This window comes from Chiloscyllium plagiosum, unplaced genomic scaffold, assembly GCF_037043375.1.
Source record: "Chiloscyllium plagiosum isolate Xiang-an unplaced genomic scaffold, Cpla_swu_hap1 HiC_scaffold_43, whole genome shotgun sequence".
In the NCBI taxonomy this organism is placed as follows: Eukaryota; Metazoa; Chordata; class Chondrichthyes; order Orectolobiformes; family Hemiscylliidae; genus Chiloscyllium; species Chiloscyllium plagiosum.
In genome coordinates, this window is record NW_028270181.1 from 5,735,708 (window position 1) to 5,757,702 (window position 21,995).

Below are 21,995 nucleotides of genomic sequence, written 5' to 3' on the forward strand. Positions count from 1 at the left end.
ATTAGAGTGGTGCTGGAGCAGGAAAATCTACATTTTGGACAAAAGCCCTTCATCAGGAATGTCTCCTGCTGTGCTTTTCCAGCACCACTCTAATCTTGGGTCTGATCTCCAGGATCTGCAGTTCTCACTTTCGCCTCAATGCAATGGTGCCTGGATTCTTGGTGTTGCCCTTTGAGGAGGGTCTGAGTCAATATGGCTGAGATTCCTCACCATTCAGATAAATGAGAGGTGACCTCATTGAAATTGGATTCAGAGCAGGGGTTTAACAGGTAGCCGAGAGAGGACGTGTGAATATTTTGATGGGTTGCCACTCCCCTCCTCCTTCTCGCCGTTAGCAGCTCAGCTGTATATTTCTGGCTGAAGATTCCAATCCCAACTCACTCAGAAATGGGAAGTGTACCTGACATCAGCACAGCTGTATTGACGTGAAGGACAGTCAGGCAGGGGGTGGGAGGGGGGGTCAAACCAGGCCCTGTTTGGTACATTGACTCTTTTTCTGAGATTTCAATGTCCAACAGCACAGCCAGATAGCTGCTGTGAAAGGGTAAGTGTGTGAGATATGTACAGAGTAGGGCTACAGGAGGTTAAGGGAGCAACTGCATAGGGTGCCAGAGTGTGAGGTGGATGATGCTAGGGTGCCATATGGGTATGATTTCAGGTGGGTAGAATGCTGGGTGGATCAGTGCATAATAAGTTGAGTGCCAAGTGGATAGGATTCCAGGGTGCCAGGTAAATGATCATACTTAAGGGTAGGTCAGGAAAGGGGTACGTTGGGGCTGGCATCAGGTAGATTGTTGGGGCCTACAGGTTCTGAGTGGGGGAGGGTGGTGTGATGTTGGAGTTGGTCAGGCTGGTGGGGAAAGGGTCTTTAGGCTGATGGGTTAGTAAATAGATGTTAGGGCTAGCAGCTGAGGAGGAAGTTAGCCCAACAGGAGTCCAGGCTTGTGACAAGGTCTTGAGAGTGGGTGGGATTTCAGGTGCAAGGAGTTTAGAATTAGAATAGAAATTAATAAAACGTGTACATTTACATGAAAAATCAAGTGAAAAGTTTTAAAAGCCTTCCCACAGCAGCACCTGCATCAATGACAGAAGACATACGTAATAATAAAAAAATGTAAAGCTTAAGACAATGTTCATCACAGTTAATGGTTCCTGGGCTGGGGGGAAAAGCCAATTAAGGAACACCCTGAATAAGACCAGCACACCAGGATACTGGAATACCTGGATGCTGAAGTCAAAGAAGACCACCAGATGAGGTTGAGACCACCATGCTGGGCTGGAATTGTGTTGGGTTGAGTAAGGGTCTAGTCAAAGATGAGAATTTGGTTGCTAGAGGGAACAGAGGAGATGTTGTCGGGGGCTGGTATGGAAGGTTTGGGCTTAAGCTTAATATTTACCCAGGAGTTAGACCAAGTTTATAATTGCCGATCTTTTCCTTGGTAACTATTAACTTAACTGTTAGTTTTAAACATAGAGTTTATCAATTTGGGACTGGGATCAGGCAGTTTTTCTTCACACAAAGGGGAGTGGAAACTTGGAACTCACTCTCCCAGTAACCTGAGAGTCAGCTCAAAATTGCAAAACTGAGATTGATAAGAGTTTTGCTCAGTGAACGCGTTGAGAGATTCAGAAGCAATGCAGCCTGGTGGGATTGTGAAAAAGGTTTACACTGATTCAACTAAATGGTGGAACAGGACTGAAGAATTGAATAATCTATTCTTGTTCATGTGACCAATATAAGAATGGCAGCATTCAACGTTTTCTACCAATATTTGATTGCAAATATCTCGAAGATTGAAGAATTTTGAGTTGCTGGAGAAATATAATTTGCTCTTTCTTTCATTTGATCTGCTTTCAGCACTGAAGATCCGTGATGGGAAATGATTGAGATGTATAAAATTATGAAAAATACAGCTTGAGTAGACAGGAAGAAACTTCTCCCTGGGTGCAGGGATCAGTGATCAGAGGATATAGGTTTAAAGTAAGGGGTAAGAGACTTGGAAGTTTTGAGGAGAAACTTTTTCACCCAGAAAATGGTGGCAATCTGGAACTCACTAGCTGTAAGAGGGGGAGAGGCAGAAACCCTCATGACATTGAAGAAATGTTCATACACTTGCAAAGGCAAACAGGGTTATGGGCCATGTGCTGGGAAATGGGGTTAGAATAGATGGTTGTTTTAACTGGTGCAGATTTGATGGGCTGAAGGGTGCTTTTTCTGTTGTAGATCTCCATGATTCTATGACCTGATGAGATACCTTGCAAACTTCGATGTGAGTCCTGATGAGCTGTGGGAGGTGCAGAGTTAAATAATGACACCCTGGGAGTGATCTATCATTTTAATTCACTGCTTTGGATAATTGAGGACAGTGTGATTGTCAGTAATGACCATAATAAATAAACATTAATTTGCATGTTATCAAACTTTTTTTTTGATGGAAGTCAAATTGTATTGAAAGTGAGCATATTTTACAAATGGCTGTGGTGTTGTGAAATTTTGAAAGGCTTGAGTTAAATTCTGCTGAGCTTACGTAATGATATTTCTTTTAAATTAAAGAAAAAGTAATTAACTTTTAGGTTATTATGCTTGATAACCAGAATTCCACACCATGCACTCAATGATTGTTTTATTCATAGTATTACCATCCTTTTATATTTATTAAGTATAGTTTCAGTGTCAGTGCAATGTGAGTGATATGGGTCATATCTCCCAGTGATTGAATCAATCAGAATGTTCCTTTGGAGATAGTAAGGCCTGCAGATGCTGGAAGTCAGAGTCGAGAAAATGTGGAGCTGGGAAGTCACAGCAGGTTCCTTTGTTTGTTTATGACAGGCAGAGTGCAGACAGCTACACAACCAGTCTGCTCTCGCAATGACCAAAACAATTAGATGTATTTCGACAATTGGAAAGCACTTGCTGAACAACCCTGGGTGTGCTAGTAACCAATTTACAAGCAACTAATTTCAGGTCAGCTGAACTCACAAAGTGACTGCATGCGCGTTATTGGAAGCAACATACCTACATATGCAGGGATCTGTTCTCTGGAAACAAAGGGACATGCCCATGCTTTGTGTCTTGATTTTATTCATCAGTCAGCTTTTATTACCCATCCATAATTGCCCAGCGGGGAGTTAGGAGTCAACTATATTGCTGTGGGATTAGAATCACTTATTGGCCAGACTCAGTAAAGATAGCAGGTTTCCTTGCCTAAAAAGCATTAGTTAACAGGATGAGGTGTTCCTTCAATTAATTTTGATTACATAGTCACCATTAGGCTAGACTTATAAGAAAATAATTAAAATTTTATTAAATTCAAATTTCAGCATGGTGGGTCTTGAACTATGCCCTCAGAACACTAGCCTTAGAACTACTAGCCTCAGTGACGTTAACAATACACTTTCATCTCCACTCTCTGTCTGTTCCCCAAAAGCTTGGGGAGTCTATATATCCCCAATGATTTCTCTGTGATGCCCAATTAGAATTGACTTGCCAATGAATTGACACCATTTTCTCTTGTTGCATAAATCGATGTGAACATTTGAATTCTGATTTTCACACACTTCTCCTGATGAATGCAAAATAAAAATCTTCCACGTCTTTCTTTTAGCATCATTATCGATCGTTAAGTTGGAACATCTTGCTGGCAATAAAGGGTTACTTAGAGTCACAGAATCATAGAGATGTACAGCATGGAAACCTTCAGGCCAACTCATCCATACCGACCAGATATCCTAAATTAATCTAGTCCCATTTCCCATCATACGGCCCATATCCCTCTAGACATCTAAATGCCTTTTAAATGCTCTAATTGTACCAGCCTCCACCATGTCCTCTGGCTCATTCCATACACACACCTCTGCGTGAAAACGTTGCCCCTTAGGTCCCTTTAAAATCTTTACCCTCTCACCTTTAACCATTGCCCTCTAGTTTTGGACTCCCCTACCCTGAGGAAAAGACCTTGACTCTTCACTGGATCCATGCCCCTTCTGATTTTATAAACCTCTATAAGGTCACCCCTCAGCCTCTGAGGCTCCAGGGAAAATAGCCCCAGACTTTTCAGCCTCTCCCTATCGCTTAAACTCTCCATCCGTGACAACGTCCTTGTAATAATTCAAAATTTGCACTTGCTTCATCCCAGCAAGCTTTTTCTATCAAATCGGAGCCCTCACATTTACCTCATACCAACCTGATCATTCCAGGTCTAAGATAGATGTGGCATGTCCTCACAGTCCTTCACCTTTTACATTCCAAGGAATTATTCATTAATAATCATTTCACTTATAATATTCATTAAGAATAATGAATAATTCTGAAAAACCTCCACTGTCCCTTCTCCAGCATCCTTGTGTGTTGCATAGCTCCAAGTGTGGTCTAACTTTGTAAACTTGAAAAATGGCATCTTCTCCCACACATTGCCCTCGATATACAAAGGTCAGTAAACATTTGGGGGGAAAGTAGCGTAATGAGAATGGATCTGATAATAAGGCAGTGATATATATCACGGTTTAACAGCAAAGCAGCAGAAGTGCGCGCCAGTGAGGAATTTGCAGACACAGAAAAGTAAATAAGGAACTTGCAGCAAACTATCAGAGTCAGACAACAGTGCCTCCTCAGGTAAGGAAGGCAATTACAGGTCACATACTGTGAGAGGACAAAGGGATAGAATCCACCCAACGTGCAGAATAGATCCTGTTACAGTACAATATACAGGAGGTTGAGAGTAGTGAGGTCATAAATAAGGTTTCAAGGTCACAAGAGTGTATGGCAGGCAGGAAGGTGGTTTGAAGTGTGTCTACTTCAATGCCAGGAACATCCAGAATAAGGTGGGTGAACTGGCAGCATGGGTTGGTACCTGGGACTTTGATGTTGTGGCCATTTCAGAGACATGGATAGAGCAGGGACAGGAATGGTTGTCGCAGGTTCAGGGCTTCAGATGTTTCAGTAAGAACAGGGAAGGTAGTAAAAGGTGTGGTATTGTTAGTCAAGGACAGTATTACAGTGGCAGAAAGGGCGTTTGATGAGTACTCATCTACTGAAGTAGCATGGGCTGAGGTTAGAAACAGGAAAGGAGAGGTCACACTATTGGGAGTTTTCTACAGGCCTCCAAAAAGTTCCAGTGATGTAGAGGAAAGGATTGCAAAGGTGATACTGGATAGGAGCAAAAGTAACAGGGTAGTTGTTACGAGCGTCTTTAACTTTCCAAATATTGACTGGAAATGCTGTAGTTCAAGTATTTTAGATGGGTCAGTTTTTGTCCAATGTGCAGGAGGGTTTTCTGACACAGAATGTAGATAGGCCAATATGAGGCGATGCCACATTGTATTTGGCACTGGGTAATGAACCCAGCCAGGTGTTAGATTTGGAGGTAAGTGAGCACTTTGGTGATGGTGACTACAATTCAGTTATGTTTACTTTCGTGATGGAAAGGAATAGATATGTACCGAGGGCAGGAGTTATAGCTGGGGGAAAGGCAATTATGATGTGATTAGGCAAGATTTAGGATACATAGGATGGGGAAGGAAGCTGCAGATGGGCACAATTGAAATGTGGAGTTTGTTCAAAGAACATCGACTGTGTGTCCTTGATAAGTATACACCTGTCAGGCAGGTAGTAAGTGATTAAGTGAGGGAGCCTTGGTTTACTGAAGAAGTTGGATCTGTTGTCAAGAGGAAGAAGAAGGCTTATGTAAAAATGAGATGTGAAGGGTCAGTTAGGGTGCTTGAGAGTTACAACTTAGCCAGGAAAGACCTAAAGAGAGAGCTGAGAAGAGTCAGGAGGGACATGAAAAGTCTTTGGCAAGTAGGATCAAGGAAAACCTTAAAGCTTTCTATGGGTATATTAGGAATAAAAGAATGAATAAAGTAAGATTAGGGCCAGTAAAGGACAGTAGTGGGAAGTTGTGCTTGGAGTCTGAGGAGATAGGAAAAGTGCTAAAAACAGAATATTTTTCGTCAGTATTCACACTAGAACAATGCTGTCGAGGAGAATACTGAGATACAGGCTTTTCGACCAGACGGGATTAAGATTCATAAAGAGGAGGTGTTAGCAATTCTGGAGAGTGTGAAAATAGATACGTCCCCTAGGCTGGATGGGATTTGTCCTAGAATTCTCTGGGAAGCCAAGGAGGAGATTGCCGAGCCGTTGGCTTTGAACTTTATGTCATCATTGTCTACAGGAATAATGCCAGAAGACTTGAGAATTGCAAATGTTGTCCCCTTGTTCAAGAAGGGGAGGAGGAATAACCCTGGTAATTATAGACCAGTGAGCCTTACTTCGGTTGTGGGTAAGGATGTTGCCAGGGTTGAAGGATTTGAGCCAAAGGGAGAGGCTGAACAGGATGGGGCTGTTTTCCCGGGAGTGTTGGGGGCTGAGGGGTGATAGTTTATGGGTCTATAAAATCATGAGGGGCATGGATAGGATAAATACACAAAGTCTTTTCCCTGGGGTGGGGAGACCAGAACTTGAGGACACAGGTTTAGAGTGAGAGGGGAAAGATATAAAAGAGACCTAAGGGCGACTTTTTCCACACAGAGTGTGGTATGTATTAATGAGCTGACAGAGGAAGTGTGGAAGCTGGTACAATTGCAACATTTAAAAGGCATCTGGATGGGTATATGAATAGGAAGGGTTTGGAGGGAATTGGGCCAAGTGCTGGCAGGTGGAACTAGACTGGGTTTAGGATATCTAGTTGGCATGGACATGTTGGACCGAAGGGTCTGTTTCCATGCTCTGTACATCTCTATGAATCTATGACTCTAAGTGTTGGAAAGGATTATAAGAGATAGGATTTATTATGATGTAGAAAGGAATAAGTTGAGTATGGATAGTCAATAAGGTTTCGTGGAGGGTAGGTCCAGCCTCACAAACCTTATTGAGTTCTTTGAGATGGTGACCACAAAGATGGATTAGGATAAAGTGGTTAATGTGGTATATGTGGATTTCAGTAAAGCATTTGATAATGTCCCCACGGTAGGCTATTGCAGAAAATACAGAGCCATGGGATTGAGGGTGATTTAATGGTTTGGATCTGAAAGAAGGCAGAGGGTGGTAGTTGATGCGCAATTGTCATCTTTGAGTTTGGTTACTCGTGGTGTGCCACAAGGATCTGTTTTGGGGCCATTGCTGTTTGTCATTTTTATAAATGACCTGGGTGAGGGCATAGAAGGATGGGTTAGTACATTTGCAGATAACACTAAGATGGTGGAGCTGTGAACAGTGCGGAAGGATGCTGCAGATTACAGAGGGACATAGCTAAGCTGCAGAGCTGGCAAACGGAGTTTAATGTGGAAAAGTGTAAGGTGACTGGAAGGAGTAACAGGAATACAGAGTACTGGGCTAATACTAAGATTCTTGACAGTGTAGATGAGCAGAGATATCTCGGTGTTCATTTACATAGATCCCTGAAAGTTGATATCTAGATAGATAGGGTTGTTAAGAAGGCATACAGTGCATTAGTGTTTATTGGTAGAGGGATTGAGTTTTGGAGTGATGATGTCATGGTGCAGCAGCACTTGGAGTATTGTGTACAGTTCTGGTCGCCGCATTACAGGAAGGATGCGGAAGCATTGGAAAAGGTGCAGAGGAGTTTTACGAGGATGTTGCCTGATATGGAGGGAAGGTCTTCTGAGGAAAGGCTGAGGGACCTGAGGCTATTTTCATTAGAGAGAAGAAGGTTGAGAGGTGACTGAATAGAGACACATAAGATGATAAGTGGATTAGATAGGGTGGACAGTGAGAAGGGGACATAACTTTAAATTGAGGGGTGATCGGTATAGGACAGATGCCAGAGGTAGTTGCTTTCCTCAGAGAGTAGTAAGGGTGTGGCATGCCCTGCCTGCAACTGTAGTAGACTTGTTAACTTTAAGGGCATTTAAATGATCATTGGATAAGCATATGGCTGATAGTGGAATAGTGTAGGTTAGATGGGCTTCAGATTGGTTTCACAGGTTGGTGCAACAATGAGGGCTGAAGGGCCTGTGCTGTGCTGTAATGGTCTGTGTTCTATGTTGTAATACAGGTGGTTCTGCTGCCACACGGCAGCTATGTTCCTCTGCAACCTTGCGCTATAGAAAATTGCGCTGTAGAAGATCACTAATGGAAAATCACTGAAATCCTTCAGTAGACAGTCTATTATTCAAACAACACCCATAATTGTGTTCTCCCCAATTTGCAGCAGTGAAACACATGCTATTGCCGAAAGACCTGTACAAACCAAAAAGGACTCAGTGCAGTTCTTTCTATTGGCAGAAGTTTGGAGTTCGATTTTATTGAAAGAAAGTTCGATGGTTTTGATTTGATTTGATTTCCTGTGGTCCCATGTACCTGAGTACAGTGAAAAGTTTTATTTACAAGCAGTACAGGCAGATCATAGTAAACAAGGACACTCAGATCATAGGGTGCTTAGACAGAGCCAGGCATACAAGGTCACACTGCACAGGAGGTGAGTGAAGCACGATGAACATTATTTGGCTTAGGATGGGCCTCCTCTGGGTTGTCTTCCTGTGGGTTCAGGGTTAGGCCTGGCCTTGTCAGGTCTTCTCAGGGTCCAGCTGAACAAAGGAAATAGTTGCTTTACAATTCAAACCAGTTTAAACTGCCTTCATTCTGGGTTTTGTCCTGACCAGTTGCACACTGGGAAGCTCGAGCCTGCGGGTTTATCATTTTTATTCTGAATATGGATTCAATTTCTCCCGAACAAAGTATTGAGAATCAATGCAGTGGCTCCCTCCTTGTAAGTGTAGAATTGGGTGGAAGGCACGGATAGACTATCTTACTCACTATGACAGTCCAGTTCAAAATATATTCAGAGTCCATCTCTAGCCAAAGCTAAAGGGTCCAATATTTAACTCTATGGTAAATGGGTTTAGGGAGAGTTTAATCTGGACCCATAATGCCAACTCCTTTTAAAATGAAAGCACACCAGTTCTTTGAGGAAATGCTAAGCTTCCTAAATATGAAGTGTACAATAACGACAGCACAGAAGTTGTATCCCTGACCAGCTGATTAAACCTGTTTTTGTATGAGGTTTTCTGCATGAATGCTCGTCCAACTTAATCTTATTTGCTGGGAAGATGACCGTGTATGATAACATTGATGAAGACTGACCTTTCCCTACTCCTTGAAGTCGTGTGATTGGCTGGAGAGTGACTAATTCCAATTGTGCTCATTAGAGATTAACAGATATTGTGTCATTGTCAGGATAGACACTGGCCGTTACAGATAGAGCCAGCTAATTAATGCTAATTCCTTCTGCTTGGATTTGTAACATTCTGCCATTTCCCTTCTGGACTCAGTGTTGTCTAAAACAAAATGGGCTCCCATCTCATGTTGAACTTCGTTCGGCCTAAATAGATGGCTTGGTGATTAAAAAAACAAACTCTGAATTCAGTTTTCCACTGCATCATCAACTCGGGACTGTTGAGGGTTAATAGTTTAGCTGCAGCCAATAGATAGGTCACTGCAAAAAATTAAAGTGTATTTATCCCAGTCCAATTTTAACAGCACCACATTTTTTTAGAATGTGGATTTGGCAGGATTCAGAGAGATACATTTGAAGTGACTATTGAACTCTGAAGCTTAGAATCCCTATCGGGTGAAAGCTGCCCATTTGGCCCATCAAGTCCACACTGACCCTCTAAACAGCGTCCCACCCTATACTTCCCACCTCACCTGCACACCACTGGGTAATTTAGCATGACCAATCCACCTAACCTGCAGATCGTTGGACTGTGGGAGTAAACCAGAGCACCCAGATGAAACTCACACAGAGTTGAAAAATGTGGTGCTGGAAAAACACAGCAGGCCAGGCAGCATCCGAGGAGCAGGAGAATCGACATTTCGGGCATAAGCCCTTCTTCAGGAATGAGACTGGTGTGCCAGGCAGGCTGAGATAAAAGGTAGGGGGGAGGGAATTTGGGGGAGAGGTGCTGGAAATACGATAGGTGGAAGGAGGTGAGGGTGAGAGTGATCAGGGCAGAGGAGATGACCTGGGGGGTGCAGTGAGAGAGGGACTCACTGAGATCCTTGAAGACGGAGGAGGAGAGCTTCTTCAAGGTAGGCATCCTTGCAAGAGGATTTGCAGTAGGTTAAGATCAACTAGGGGAAAGTGAGGACTGCAGATGCTGGAGACCAGAGTTGAAAAATGTGGTGCTGGAAAAACACAGCAGGCCAGGCAGCATCCGAGGAGCTGGAGAATCGACCTTTCGGGCATAAGCCCTTTTTCAGGAATGAAGCCGGTGTGCCAGGCGGGCTGAGATAAAAGGTAGGGGGGAGGGAATTTGGGGGAGGGGTGCTGGGAATACGATAGGTGGAAGGAGGTGAGGGTGAGGGTGATCAGGGCAGAGGCGATGACCTGGGGAAACTCACACAGATACAAGGAGAATGTGCAATCTCCATTCAGACAGTCGCCCAAGGCTGGAATTGAACCCGGGTCCCTGGTGCTGTGAGGCTGCACTAAGCCACCATGCCACCTCGAGTGTTACCCTGGTTGTTAATGTAACAGTTTGTGTTATATTCCGCGATCAATGAATGTTGCTCTTGATGTTTAAATGCACCTTTGTTCCAGGGTTTGTAATGTTCTGTCTCATCTCAAGTATGTGGGTTTTTGTGGTAGTGTCCCTATCTCTGAGTCTGGTGACCCCAGTTCATGTCTCAAGTGCTCCGGACATGTTTAGTAACAGGTTGGTTGGAAAATATTTATAATGATTACATCGAAAAGGTCAGAAGTCACATGACATCAGCTTATAGTCCCACACGTTTATGTGAAATCACAAGCTTTTGGAGCGATACTCTTTCGTCAAGTTCACCCGATGAAGGAACAGCGCTCCAAAACCATGTGATTTCAGATAAACCTGTTGGACTACAACTTAGTGTTGTGCGACTTCTGACCTTGTCCACCCCAGTCCAATACTGGCACCTCCACACCACGGCTTAGATCGAAAAGCAGAGAGCATGGTCAGAGTGACAGTAAGCATCATTTAAAATTTTCTGAGATATTTAGAAATGATACTTATTTAAACATCTCTGACACAGCATCAGGCAAAGTTGATTCACTACAAACCTGTCCCAATTTGTTTTAATAAAACTATACAAGATTAAAGAAATAAGATCACAGAGTTAGGATCATCTCAGGATGTTAGAACCACCATTAAAATTTGCTTTCTTCTGTAACATCGCATATTCATCCTCTACAAATGTTTTTTTAAGCCAGATCCTGACCTGTCGAGACAATCTCCTTTCACTTCACTGTGTCACAATCATTTCCATGTTAATAGGTGTCAGCAGTGATGCTCCTGTTGCTCATTAAGCATTTTCGCACCAATTGCTGCTTCATCTCCATGGACCAGATTGAAATGACCCGATGCACTCTCAATCAGGTTGGACCAATGGTTTTGGCACACCAATCTGAATATGTGTTTCCACTTCAGAAAGAAGCAGATTTTTTCCTCAGGCGAAAGGAATATCAAGTAACCATCATTAATGTCAGCTCCCAGAGGCAAACTATTCACTGACAATTTCGTCTGCCTTAAGTTCCAATGTTCTTTTGGGTTTTTCAAATGCAAAATCACCAAATCTACTTCTAGGATTGGCAAGCACTGTGAGTCTTTTTGATTCGAAAATGTAATATCGGGTTATTCATCTGACAGATCTGTCACCAAGGTTCTCGGTGTTCCAGCTCCAAACTCACTGTCATCCCACCTGCCCCCCATGCTACAAACCTGATTGTTCTGTCACAGAATTGTTATGGTGTCGAAGTTGGCTATTTGACCCTTGTGTCTTCACTGGCTCTCTAAACATGGTGCTATTCTCTGACTTTGATTTTATTGTCACGTCTACTCAAGGACAGGACTACAGTGAAAAGTGTATAATGTAACCAATACAAAGTGCCATCTTAGGTATAAAGGGTATCTTAAGGACTAGTTGGAAAGAAAGAACAAAGTTAAAAGTTAAACATTAATTATAGTATAGTGTAAAATGTACCAAATAAGGTTAAAAGTTACACATTCCAGACCTTCTCAGTTTTAAGTAGAAAGTAAGGAAATAAAGTTCAAACATTACAGTCCTTCTTGAGTGCTTAGCCATAGTGGGATCACACTTCAAGGCTGCATCTCAAGACCAGAAATCCAGGTTGCATTTTCTCCCTCACTCTGCACCTTGTTTCTATTTAAGTAATCAGCTGCTGTCCGGCTGAAATGAACTTCCCTCTGCCATGCTATCAGGCAGTGCATTTCCAGACCCCCACTACTCACTGTGGGTAAGAGTTCTCTCTCAATATCCTGGTTACATGTTCATTAGCATGTTCTCTTAAAGTGAAATCAGTAATTACTGCTCCTGGAATTTGAGGAAATCACCTCCAACACCTAAAATACTTCAAAAAAGGAGCAGCCTGTGACAGCCAGAAATTTTTACGGTCCTCCATCTTGGATTACCCAGAAAGGGTTCAGAAAAGATTTACAAGGATGTTGCCAGGGTTGGAGGATTTGAGCTATAGGGAGAGGTCGAATAGGCTGGGGCTGTTTTCCCTGGAGCATTGGAGGCTGAGGGGTGACCTTATAGAGGTTTATAAAATCATGATAAGATAAATAGACAAAATCTCTTCCCTGGGGTGGGGGAGTCCAGAACTAGAAGGCATAGGTTTAGGGTGAGAGGAAGAAGATATAAAAGAGACCTCAGAGGCAACATTTTCACACAGAGGGTGGTACATGTATGGAATGAGCTGCCAGAGAATGTGGTGAAGGCTAGTATAATTGCAACATCTGGATGGGTGTATGAATAGGAAGTGTTTGGAGGAATATGGGCTGGGTGCTAACAGGTGGGACTAGATTGGGTTGGGATATCTGGTTGGCATGGACGAGTTGGACCGAAGGGTCTGTTTCAGTGCTATACATCTCTATGATATCACAACCGCGTGTGGGCAGGTTGAACAGGGATTTTGTGCAACTTGCCTGGTCATTTCCCTCACACGTGAGCTTTAACTTGAAAAGGTAGCATCAAAATTACTTTTATATTGCATTTCACGTGGGATGTGGTAAGGTTTCCTCTCATTTTGGGATGTGGTAAGGTTTCCTCTCATTTGCCTCCTTTGAACAACAACTGGCACTTAAATAGCACCTTTCACCTTGTAAAGACCCCCAAGACATTTCACTGAAGCATTGAAACAGTTGACAAAATCACAAATTGAAAATACAGTGAACATTTTAAAAAATAAACTGCTTCATTATAGATATTAAATCAGATGTCAAATCAGGAGAGGTACAATAGAGTTAGCACATTGGATAGCAATCATTGTACATGATATGTCAGAATCACCACGTGGATGTGTGCTCAGGTTTTGGGGTGATGGGTAAATTCACTGGGTTCCTTAATCACCAACCGCAGACTAATGTGCAGGCAACAAGGGTTCAAATCCCACCACCACAGACGGGTAAATTTGAACTTAATGAATGAAATCTGCATTTGATTGCTAACTAATGACCATGACAACTCTCCCCAATTGGTATTCAGTTGTCCTCTGTACTCAGTTCAAGGGCAATTAATAGTGGGCGGCAAAAATTTGCATAAAGAGAGATAAAAAGCATGCTTGGAAAGTTATCGCTGTTCAAAAATACTTCACTGATTGTAATGTTGTGTATGGTGCTATATAAACGCAGGTCATTAGCAGGGGTTCACTCAGCAAATTCCAAAATTTATTTCTCAGTTATTGCTTTTATTTCTCAATTCTATTATGTTCACACATAGGAACACACACACACACAAATCTGGCAATTTCCAACATAGCAGAATACTTGTCAGAATAAATGACTCCCCATCTCTGACAATGTGATCTAAAAGCTATAGTCAGCATTTGTCTCTTTATACCATTGGATTTAAAATCATACTAAACCCTAAGTAAAGAAAGAACCAACTGGGAAGGAGTGAGGTGAGAAAATGGATCTCGTAAGACTGGCAAGTCACTAACACGATGAACAAGACACTAACCGTGCTGAATGAAAGTGCACCTATTTTACGAAGGGCTGATTATTCACCCAAAGATTTTAAAATTCATCAGGAAAACTTTCCAGCAAATGAATGCAGGCATCATTGAAGCCATCTCAGGTCACTCCCAAAGGCTCACTAATGTATAGTTTTTGAAGAGCCCTTGTACCCCAGCTCTCCTTGCAGTCTCTCCATGTTACGTACAGTGCGCGTCATTTAGTGAGTGTTCTAGCATTTTGTAATCAATACCACCTATCATGCAGCAAGCTTTTAGCAATTATATGCCAATTGTCAGTCATCACAGAATGCCACCATGTATCAATCAGACAGTGCGTTGGTGGTGTACATCTATTAGTGAACAAAAACACTCTTGAAAACTCTATCTTATATTGTCAAAGAAAAGAAAACTAAGGGAGAAACGGGGTAGTTAGAGAGGCAGTTTTACCTCAGTGGACAACGTAATTATGAATGTTGCCTCTGAATCAAGTCTGACATATTATGGCTCTCTCTCAATGTTAAACTGGACTGTCAGGCTGGTGAGTATGTTAAATGCACACTTTCAGCGATGGATTAAATAGAGAACAGTTATTTCCCTGAATGATAGAATTTTATTGCTGGAAAAGACTCAAATAAGGTAGAAACAGCTTGCAAAGGTCAGAATTATACACACGCTTTGAAATTGGCATGCTATTGTGGAAGCTCCCCACCGAGCAACTCACCAGCCTGACTTGGAAATGTATTGCCATTCCTTCACTGTCGCTGTGTCAAAACTCAGGAGTTTCCTCCCTGGGTGCATTGTGAACTGCAATGGCTCAAGAAGACAGCTCGCTTCCAACTTCTCCAGGGCAACTAGGCATGGGTTCTAAATGCTGACCCAGTCAGCAATGTCCACATCCTCCAGATGAGTAGAACATGCATTGAAGGAGCCATAGTGGCAATGCCAGCAAACTACTAATCTAAAAACTCAGGTTAACACTGCGGAAACATGGGCTGAAATTCCACTGTGGTAGGCAGTGGAGATTAAATTTATTTAATGACATCTGGAATTGGAAGCTAGTTTCAGAAATCAATCAATTGTCACAAAAACAATGCCCCTTTAGGGAAAAAAATCTGCCATCCTTACCCAGTCTGATCTTTACCAAGGGAAAGGGTGTGAACCAAACAGCTCTCAGTACAGAAGTATGAGAGGAGCTAATGGGACTACAGGCCGGTAAGTCTGAATGAGACTGAATATGTTACATCCTCAGATTTTAAGGATATTGGGTGCACTTTAATAATCATCCAGGAATCCTTAGTTTTTGGAAATTACCAGACAATTGAAAACTGGCTTTAGTCAAAAAGGGAGGTGAACAAAAGGTGAACTATTCCTGATGAAGGAACGGCGCTCCGAAAGCTTGTTCTTCCAAATAAACCTGTTGGACTATAACGGTGTTGTGTGATTGTGTGATTTTTAACTTTGTGTACCCCTGTCCAACACCGGCATCTCCACATCAACAAAAAGCAGGCCAGTTAACTTAACTTCAGTCGTTGAGATTATGTCAGTCTATTATAAGGTTTGTAATAGTCCAAAGTGGTACAATACATTGATTTAGGGTATGGAGAAATTCTTACAAAAGAGGTTAAATGCTTATAAATTATACCTGATGGAAAATTGGTGTGCTGACTGTAATTAACTTTTGAATTGTGCAAGTTAACATGCTTTGCGGTGCTGTTTCATTCAAACTCACCTTCAATTACCCATAGTTACGATATTGAGTATTTCAAGACTTGTTAAATATTGTTCCATTGCAGAATAAACTGCGTCTTTTTTTCTTGTTCTCCGATGTGTTGACTAAGATTGTGAGTAAAGTAGGGTTCAATTTGTAGCTTCAAGCTCTGTTGAGATTGTATTCAGCTGGGACAAGATGGCTTGAATCGGTTTCAATCCCTGACAATCCTCTGGAGATTCCTTTACATGTTTCCTAAGCGTGGATCAGCGCAGGCTCTCGATAGAACCTGCTGAATCTCAGTTTTAATAAAATCTGAAACTGACTTCTATTTCTGCTGCAAGTTAAATCCATTCTATGGAACTCTTGGATTGCGTGAAATTTGTAACATGAAGATCTGAAAAGACAAACAGTCACTATTTAAAATTAATGTGAGTGGATTGGAAATTTTGAGGATGCATTCATTTCTTGATAAATCATCAGTCCCTTTGACTCATTTTCCCTCTGCCTGTTCTTTGACAGAGCTCCCCAATTAGCCTTATTCCCCTCTCCATTTCCCCCAAAAGCCTTCAATAATTTTCTTTCACAAAACTTCATTCAATTCCTTTTCTGCACAGAATGATTGAATTTCCTTTACTTTCCTTTCAGACAATGCTTTCCAAATTATTATAATTCCTGCACAGACAAGTTTCTCCTCTCCTCCTCCGGTCCTTATACCTTTAACTTAAAATAGTGAGTTTTGAGAAGATTTGTAGCTCAGGTTGAGGTTCTGAATGTAGGTTTGCTCACTGAGTTGGAAGGTTCATTTCCAGACGTTTCGTTACCCTACTAGGTAACATCTTCAGTGGGCCTCAGGTGAAGCGCTGCTGCAAATTCCTGCTTTCTATTTATATGTTTGGGTTTCTTTAGGTTGGTGATGTCATTTCCTGTGGTGATGTTATTTCCTGTGGTGAAGTCACTTTCTATTCCTTTTCTCAGGGGGTGGTAGATGGGGTCTAACTCGATATGTTTGTTGATAGAGTTCTGGTTGGAATGTCATGCTTCTAGGAATTCTCGTGCGTGTCTCTGTTTGGCTCATTCTAGAATGGATGTGTTGTCCCAGTCAAAGTGATGTCCTTCCTCATCCGTATGCAAGGATACTAGTGAGAGAGGGTCATATCTTTCTGTGTCTAGTTTGTGTTCATGTATCCTGTAGTGTAGTCCAATGTAGTGTTTGTTACAGTTCTTGCATGGTATTTTGTAAATTACATTAGTTTTGCTTGTTGTCTGTATAGGGTCTTTCAAGTTTATTAGCTGCTGTTTTAGTGTGTTGGTGGGTTTGTGGGCTACTATAATGCCAAGGGGTCTGAGTAGTCTGGCAGTCATCTCCGAGATGTCTTTGATGTAGGGGAGAGTGGCTAGGGTTTCTGGACGCATTTTGTCTACTGGTTTGAGTTTGTTGCTGAGAAATTGGTGGACTGTGTTCATTGGGTACCCAGTATCTAAGGGCTTGGTTTAAATTGGCTAAATTTGAAAATACTTCATGCTTGGTTGTTCAATGCAAAATTAATTCCACTCACAAAAGTGTCCCTTATGTCTTTTTTAAGTCTTTTTCTTCTCTTTGGTGTCGAGGCTCTTGATTGTTTTGGAGTTGCATCCATTGAGGCAAGTGGAAAATATTTCTTCACAAACATTGCTTCACCACCATCCTTGCTCCAAGGAGAACATAGCTTCCAAAGTCTCTTTTCCGGATTGAGGCTATCCTTGCCTCCGTTTAAATCTACGTCAACTTGGAGCAGTTGGTCCTTATCAGTGATTCCAGTCAATCTTCTCTCTGGCCTCACTGAGGCTGTGACTGTTTTACTGAAGGCCTGCTCAGGGCCAGCACTCAGTGACGTATTGCAGTGTGCGTGAGGAAGCAGAGACTGTTCAATCTGACAGAACGTGACAAAAACAGCTGAGTCCTGTTGCACTGAAATTTGTTCCGAGATGGAAACTGGTAACCAGACTGCAACAAAACTGGTTGTAAGATCTGGGAAAGCACAGCAACAATTGAAATTAGTTTATAAATTTCTTTGATGTACATGGTGGCTATTAAACAGTTTGGTCTCTACAGAGGGGCACTGTGACATTCTGCTCATTGAAACCACGGACTATCCTACCAAACTGACAGTAATTGTTGCTGTATTATCCCAAATCTTATAACCAGTTTAAAATTTAATGTTACCCAGTGAGAGGGCACTTGTGCATGTGCTTGACGGATCCCATCAGCTACCTTCGCATTTGGAACACAGGCTCCTTTTCCCAAAACGTGGAGTCCAGAACTGGACACTCGACACCAGCTCAGTCTGAGCCAGACTTCTGAACGTGTGGACAATGGCTACCTGTTGGATGTGTCTCCTCGTTAGGGTGGCACACTTGAGAAATTTCTCCTTGGTGATGTTGCGTTTCCACTCCCGAATTAGGAAAAGTTCTGCCTCTACAAACCCATCTCAGGAGAAGGTGACCCGGATTGATGGAGGTTTTGTTCCAGTGGTGGTGGGTGTATTTATTGGTGTTGTGCCTGCTAGCCCTGCTACCCTGCAGCCAGTATCCAAATTATACTTCTCTGTCACTAATAACTTTCTCACAACTTTCCAACAGTTTTTCTCTCTCACGCATACTCTTCCCTACTTTCTTTCTCTCTCCCTCATTTATTCTCTCTCTCACAGTTTCCATTCCTCTCTCTCTTTCTGCCTCTCTCCCATGCTCATTCTCTCTTTCATACTTGCTTTCTTTTTCTTTCTCTCGCTCTTTCACTCACTCTCTCTTGTATGTTTGGTTAGTTTCACTAGAAAAGATTATCGCGTCTTCAGTTGGTTTAAACGATAGTCCATGTGGCCACACAATGTGCAGCTTAACAGCAAGACACAGACTCTCTGTTGAAGTAATGATGATTTTCCCTCACTTGAGTGATCTCTAGGCTCATCACAGTGTGAGGTGTTACTCACACTGTTCCAGACATTAACCTTCCCAAATCCTCATACTCCATCTCTCTCTCTGCCTTTCTCTCTCTTTATCTCTCTCACACACACACATGTACAGCTGTTGTCCAGGTGTATTTAAATTTACTTTCTCCTCAGCCAGAAACGATGCTTCATCTGAGTGCAGCCTATCATGCTAGCATTCTCATGGATACCAGTCTATGAGTTTTATTATTCAATTCAGGTCCAGTGTTGCTGTTTTGAGCTCTCATACTGCCAGCAACTACAATGTCTCTACAACCGGGATCCTGAAGAAAATTCTCACCATTTGGCTGAGGCTTGGCTTTGTTTTGGGGTTTTGCCATGGGCTGACCGAGAGTCCTTCTGTCCAGGTTATGTCCTGACTGAGGCTGCAATTGCCTTCACTCAAGTGGTGTTGCCCAAGCTCTGTTGGACTGGCGAGGGTGTCCACTTCAGTCAGAACACCCTGCAACTCATGTGTTCCACTTGCTGCAGTTTCCAATGATAAAGCCAGTTGTCGTGTCTGGTTGAAGTCCAGTTGGGCTTCAGTTATTAGGCAATTTTGCATGGTTACATCATTAATCCCACATACCAACTAGTCTCTCCAAATTTCATTAAGGGCTAAACCAAAGTCACATGGCTCTGCCAATCGTCTTAACCTTGTCAAAAATCCTAATACAGATCCCCTGATTCTCGAATTGCCTAGTCAAGCTGATAATGTCTCAGGATTAGAGGAGGCTTGGGGTCATAATATTCCTTAACTAAGTCCATCAACTCTTGAAAGGTTTTAGTATCTGTTGCCTCAGGGAAGGTGAGATTCCTAATAACCAACAAAGCGATGGGTCCACAAGCTGTCAGGAAGGTTACTGCTTGGTTTTCATCTGCCCCAATTTCATTTCCCCAGAAACACTAACAATTCTTTCCACATACCGAGCTCAGTATCCTATCACCAAGTCTTCCTTTACTTACACAAGGTAAGTCCTTGTCACTGATCCAACTCCCTCAGCACCAGCACCCAGAGTGAACAGAATCTCTGACACTCCTTTTACTATCTATTAGTCAGGGCTCCCTGATTGGGCCATATTAACAGCCCCAAACTGGGAACTCAGATTCTGTAAGATCCACCTGCACCCTGCATCCTGATTGTCATCTCCTTGCCAGGAAGGCTGGTTGGGTGGATTGTGAGACTGTGATGGTCACTCCAAATCCATCAGGGTAGCACAATAACTGAGAGCTTGAAGACACTGGTTCCCCCATGCTGTAGAACAATGATATGCTCTGCTCAGACATAAACTGTATCCTGCCAGGACCTCTTTTGACCCCTTCACTGTCTGTCTCTGATTGGTCACCCTGTTTGTCAGACATTGAGTCATGGGTGATCTATAATTTTCTCCCATTGAACATCATCCAGATTGGACACCACAAGATCCCTCAGCGAGCTGTATAATGATGACCAGGTAATCTGCTTTTTGTGATGTTAATTCAGACCTGAATATCGACCAGGAACACGAAGGTGAACTGTTCTGTTCCTCCTCATAATAAATGCAGTGGAACCTTTCCCTTCGATCTGATATGATTGCCTTGGTTTCAGTTCAGCCTCCCACCCGAAAGATGTTGAACTGTTCAGCAGCCCATCAGTCTGCACTGGACTGACAGCCTGCACTTCCTCCTTAAGGCTCCACTGCAGAGGTTGGTAAGGTCTGGTGGCATTCATTAAAAAAACAGAAGATTGTCTGTTTCCAAGCCAAAATTCCTCCCTCAAGAAAAACAGACCAAAATTCTGATGGCCAGAATGTTTTTTTTTGACACAACAATCTGCAATACCTCATTTTTTGAACTGATGTTTCACACAGCAGTGGAGCAATATCATTTTAGAGGAAAATGGGGATAAAGGATGTGGCAGAGCCTGTTCCCCCATTTATTACCATTTTGCCTGATCTTCCACCTCAACTCTACTTTCAAGCCAGCTCTCCAGTTCCTTGACACAAAATCAAAAATTGCTGGAAAAGCTCAGCAGGTCTGGCAGTGTCAGTGGAGAGAAATCAGAGTTAACGTTTTAAGTCTGGTGACCCTTCCTCAGAACACCATTCCTTGATTTCCTTAAAGTACAGGTTAACTAGAGTCATACAGGTCTACAGAGCACAGAATGAGACCCCTCAGGCCACCCAGTCTGTACCGGTCAAAAACAACCCCCGAACATTTCTAATCCCAATTTCTAGCACTTGGCCATAGCCTTGTGTGCCTTGGCATCACAAATGCACATCTAAATACTTCTTCAATGTGCTGATGGTTTCTGTCTCTCCCACCTTTTCAGGCAGTGAATTCCAAACTCCATCATCCTCTGAGTGATAACATTTTCCAGATACCAGGTAGAGAGGGAGTATCGAATGAGGAGGGGTTAGGCATTGAGCTAGACATCGGTGTTTAGACGAATTAATGATAAAGCTATTAAAATATACAAGATTCTTTAGGGACTTGACAGGGTAGATGGGCAGTGTCCTTGTGGGAGAGGCTGGGGAAAGAGTAGAATCACAGAATAAAGGGTCCCCCCCCCTTTTAAAACAGAGATAAGGGAGGAATTTCTTCTCCTTGAAGGTAGTGAATCTGGGTAATTGTGGGCAGAGGGCTGATGAGGCTGAGATTTTAAAATGTCATCACTGGGAGAGGTGCTGGCCGAGTGATATTGTGGATGGAGATTTGCTCCCTAACCTGGAAGGTTTGTTTTCAGACGTTTCATCACCATACTAGGTAACATCTTCAGTGAGTGTCCAGATGAAGCACTGGTGGTGTAGCCCGCTTTCTATTTATATTTACCGTCAATTGGTGATGTCATTTCCTGTGGTGATGTCATTTCCTATGGTGAAGTCATTTTTTATGGTGATGCCATTTCCTGTACTTTTTCTCAGGGGGGTGGTAAATGGAATCCGAGTCAATGTGTTTGTTGGTAGAGTTCCGGTTGGAATGCCATGCTTCTAGGAATTCTCCTGCATGTCTCTGTTTGGCTTGTCCTAGGATGGATCTGTTGTCCCAGTTGAAGTGGTGTCCTTCCTCATCTGTATGTAAAGGTACTCGTGAGAGTGAGTCATATCTTTTTGTGGCCAGTTGATGTTCATGTATTTTGGTGGCTAGTTTTCTGACTGTTTGTCCAATGTAGTGTTTGTTACATAAAACATTACGGTGCAATACAGGCCCTTCAGCCCTTGATGTTGCGCCAACTTGCAAAATTAATCTGATGCTCATCTAACCTATACCTTTCCATTATTATCGATATGTATGTTTAAAGCTCTAAACATCAGCAAATCTACTACTGTTGCAGAGAATGCGTTCCACGCTCCCACTACTCTCTGAGTAAAG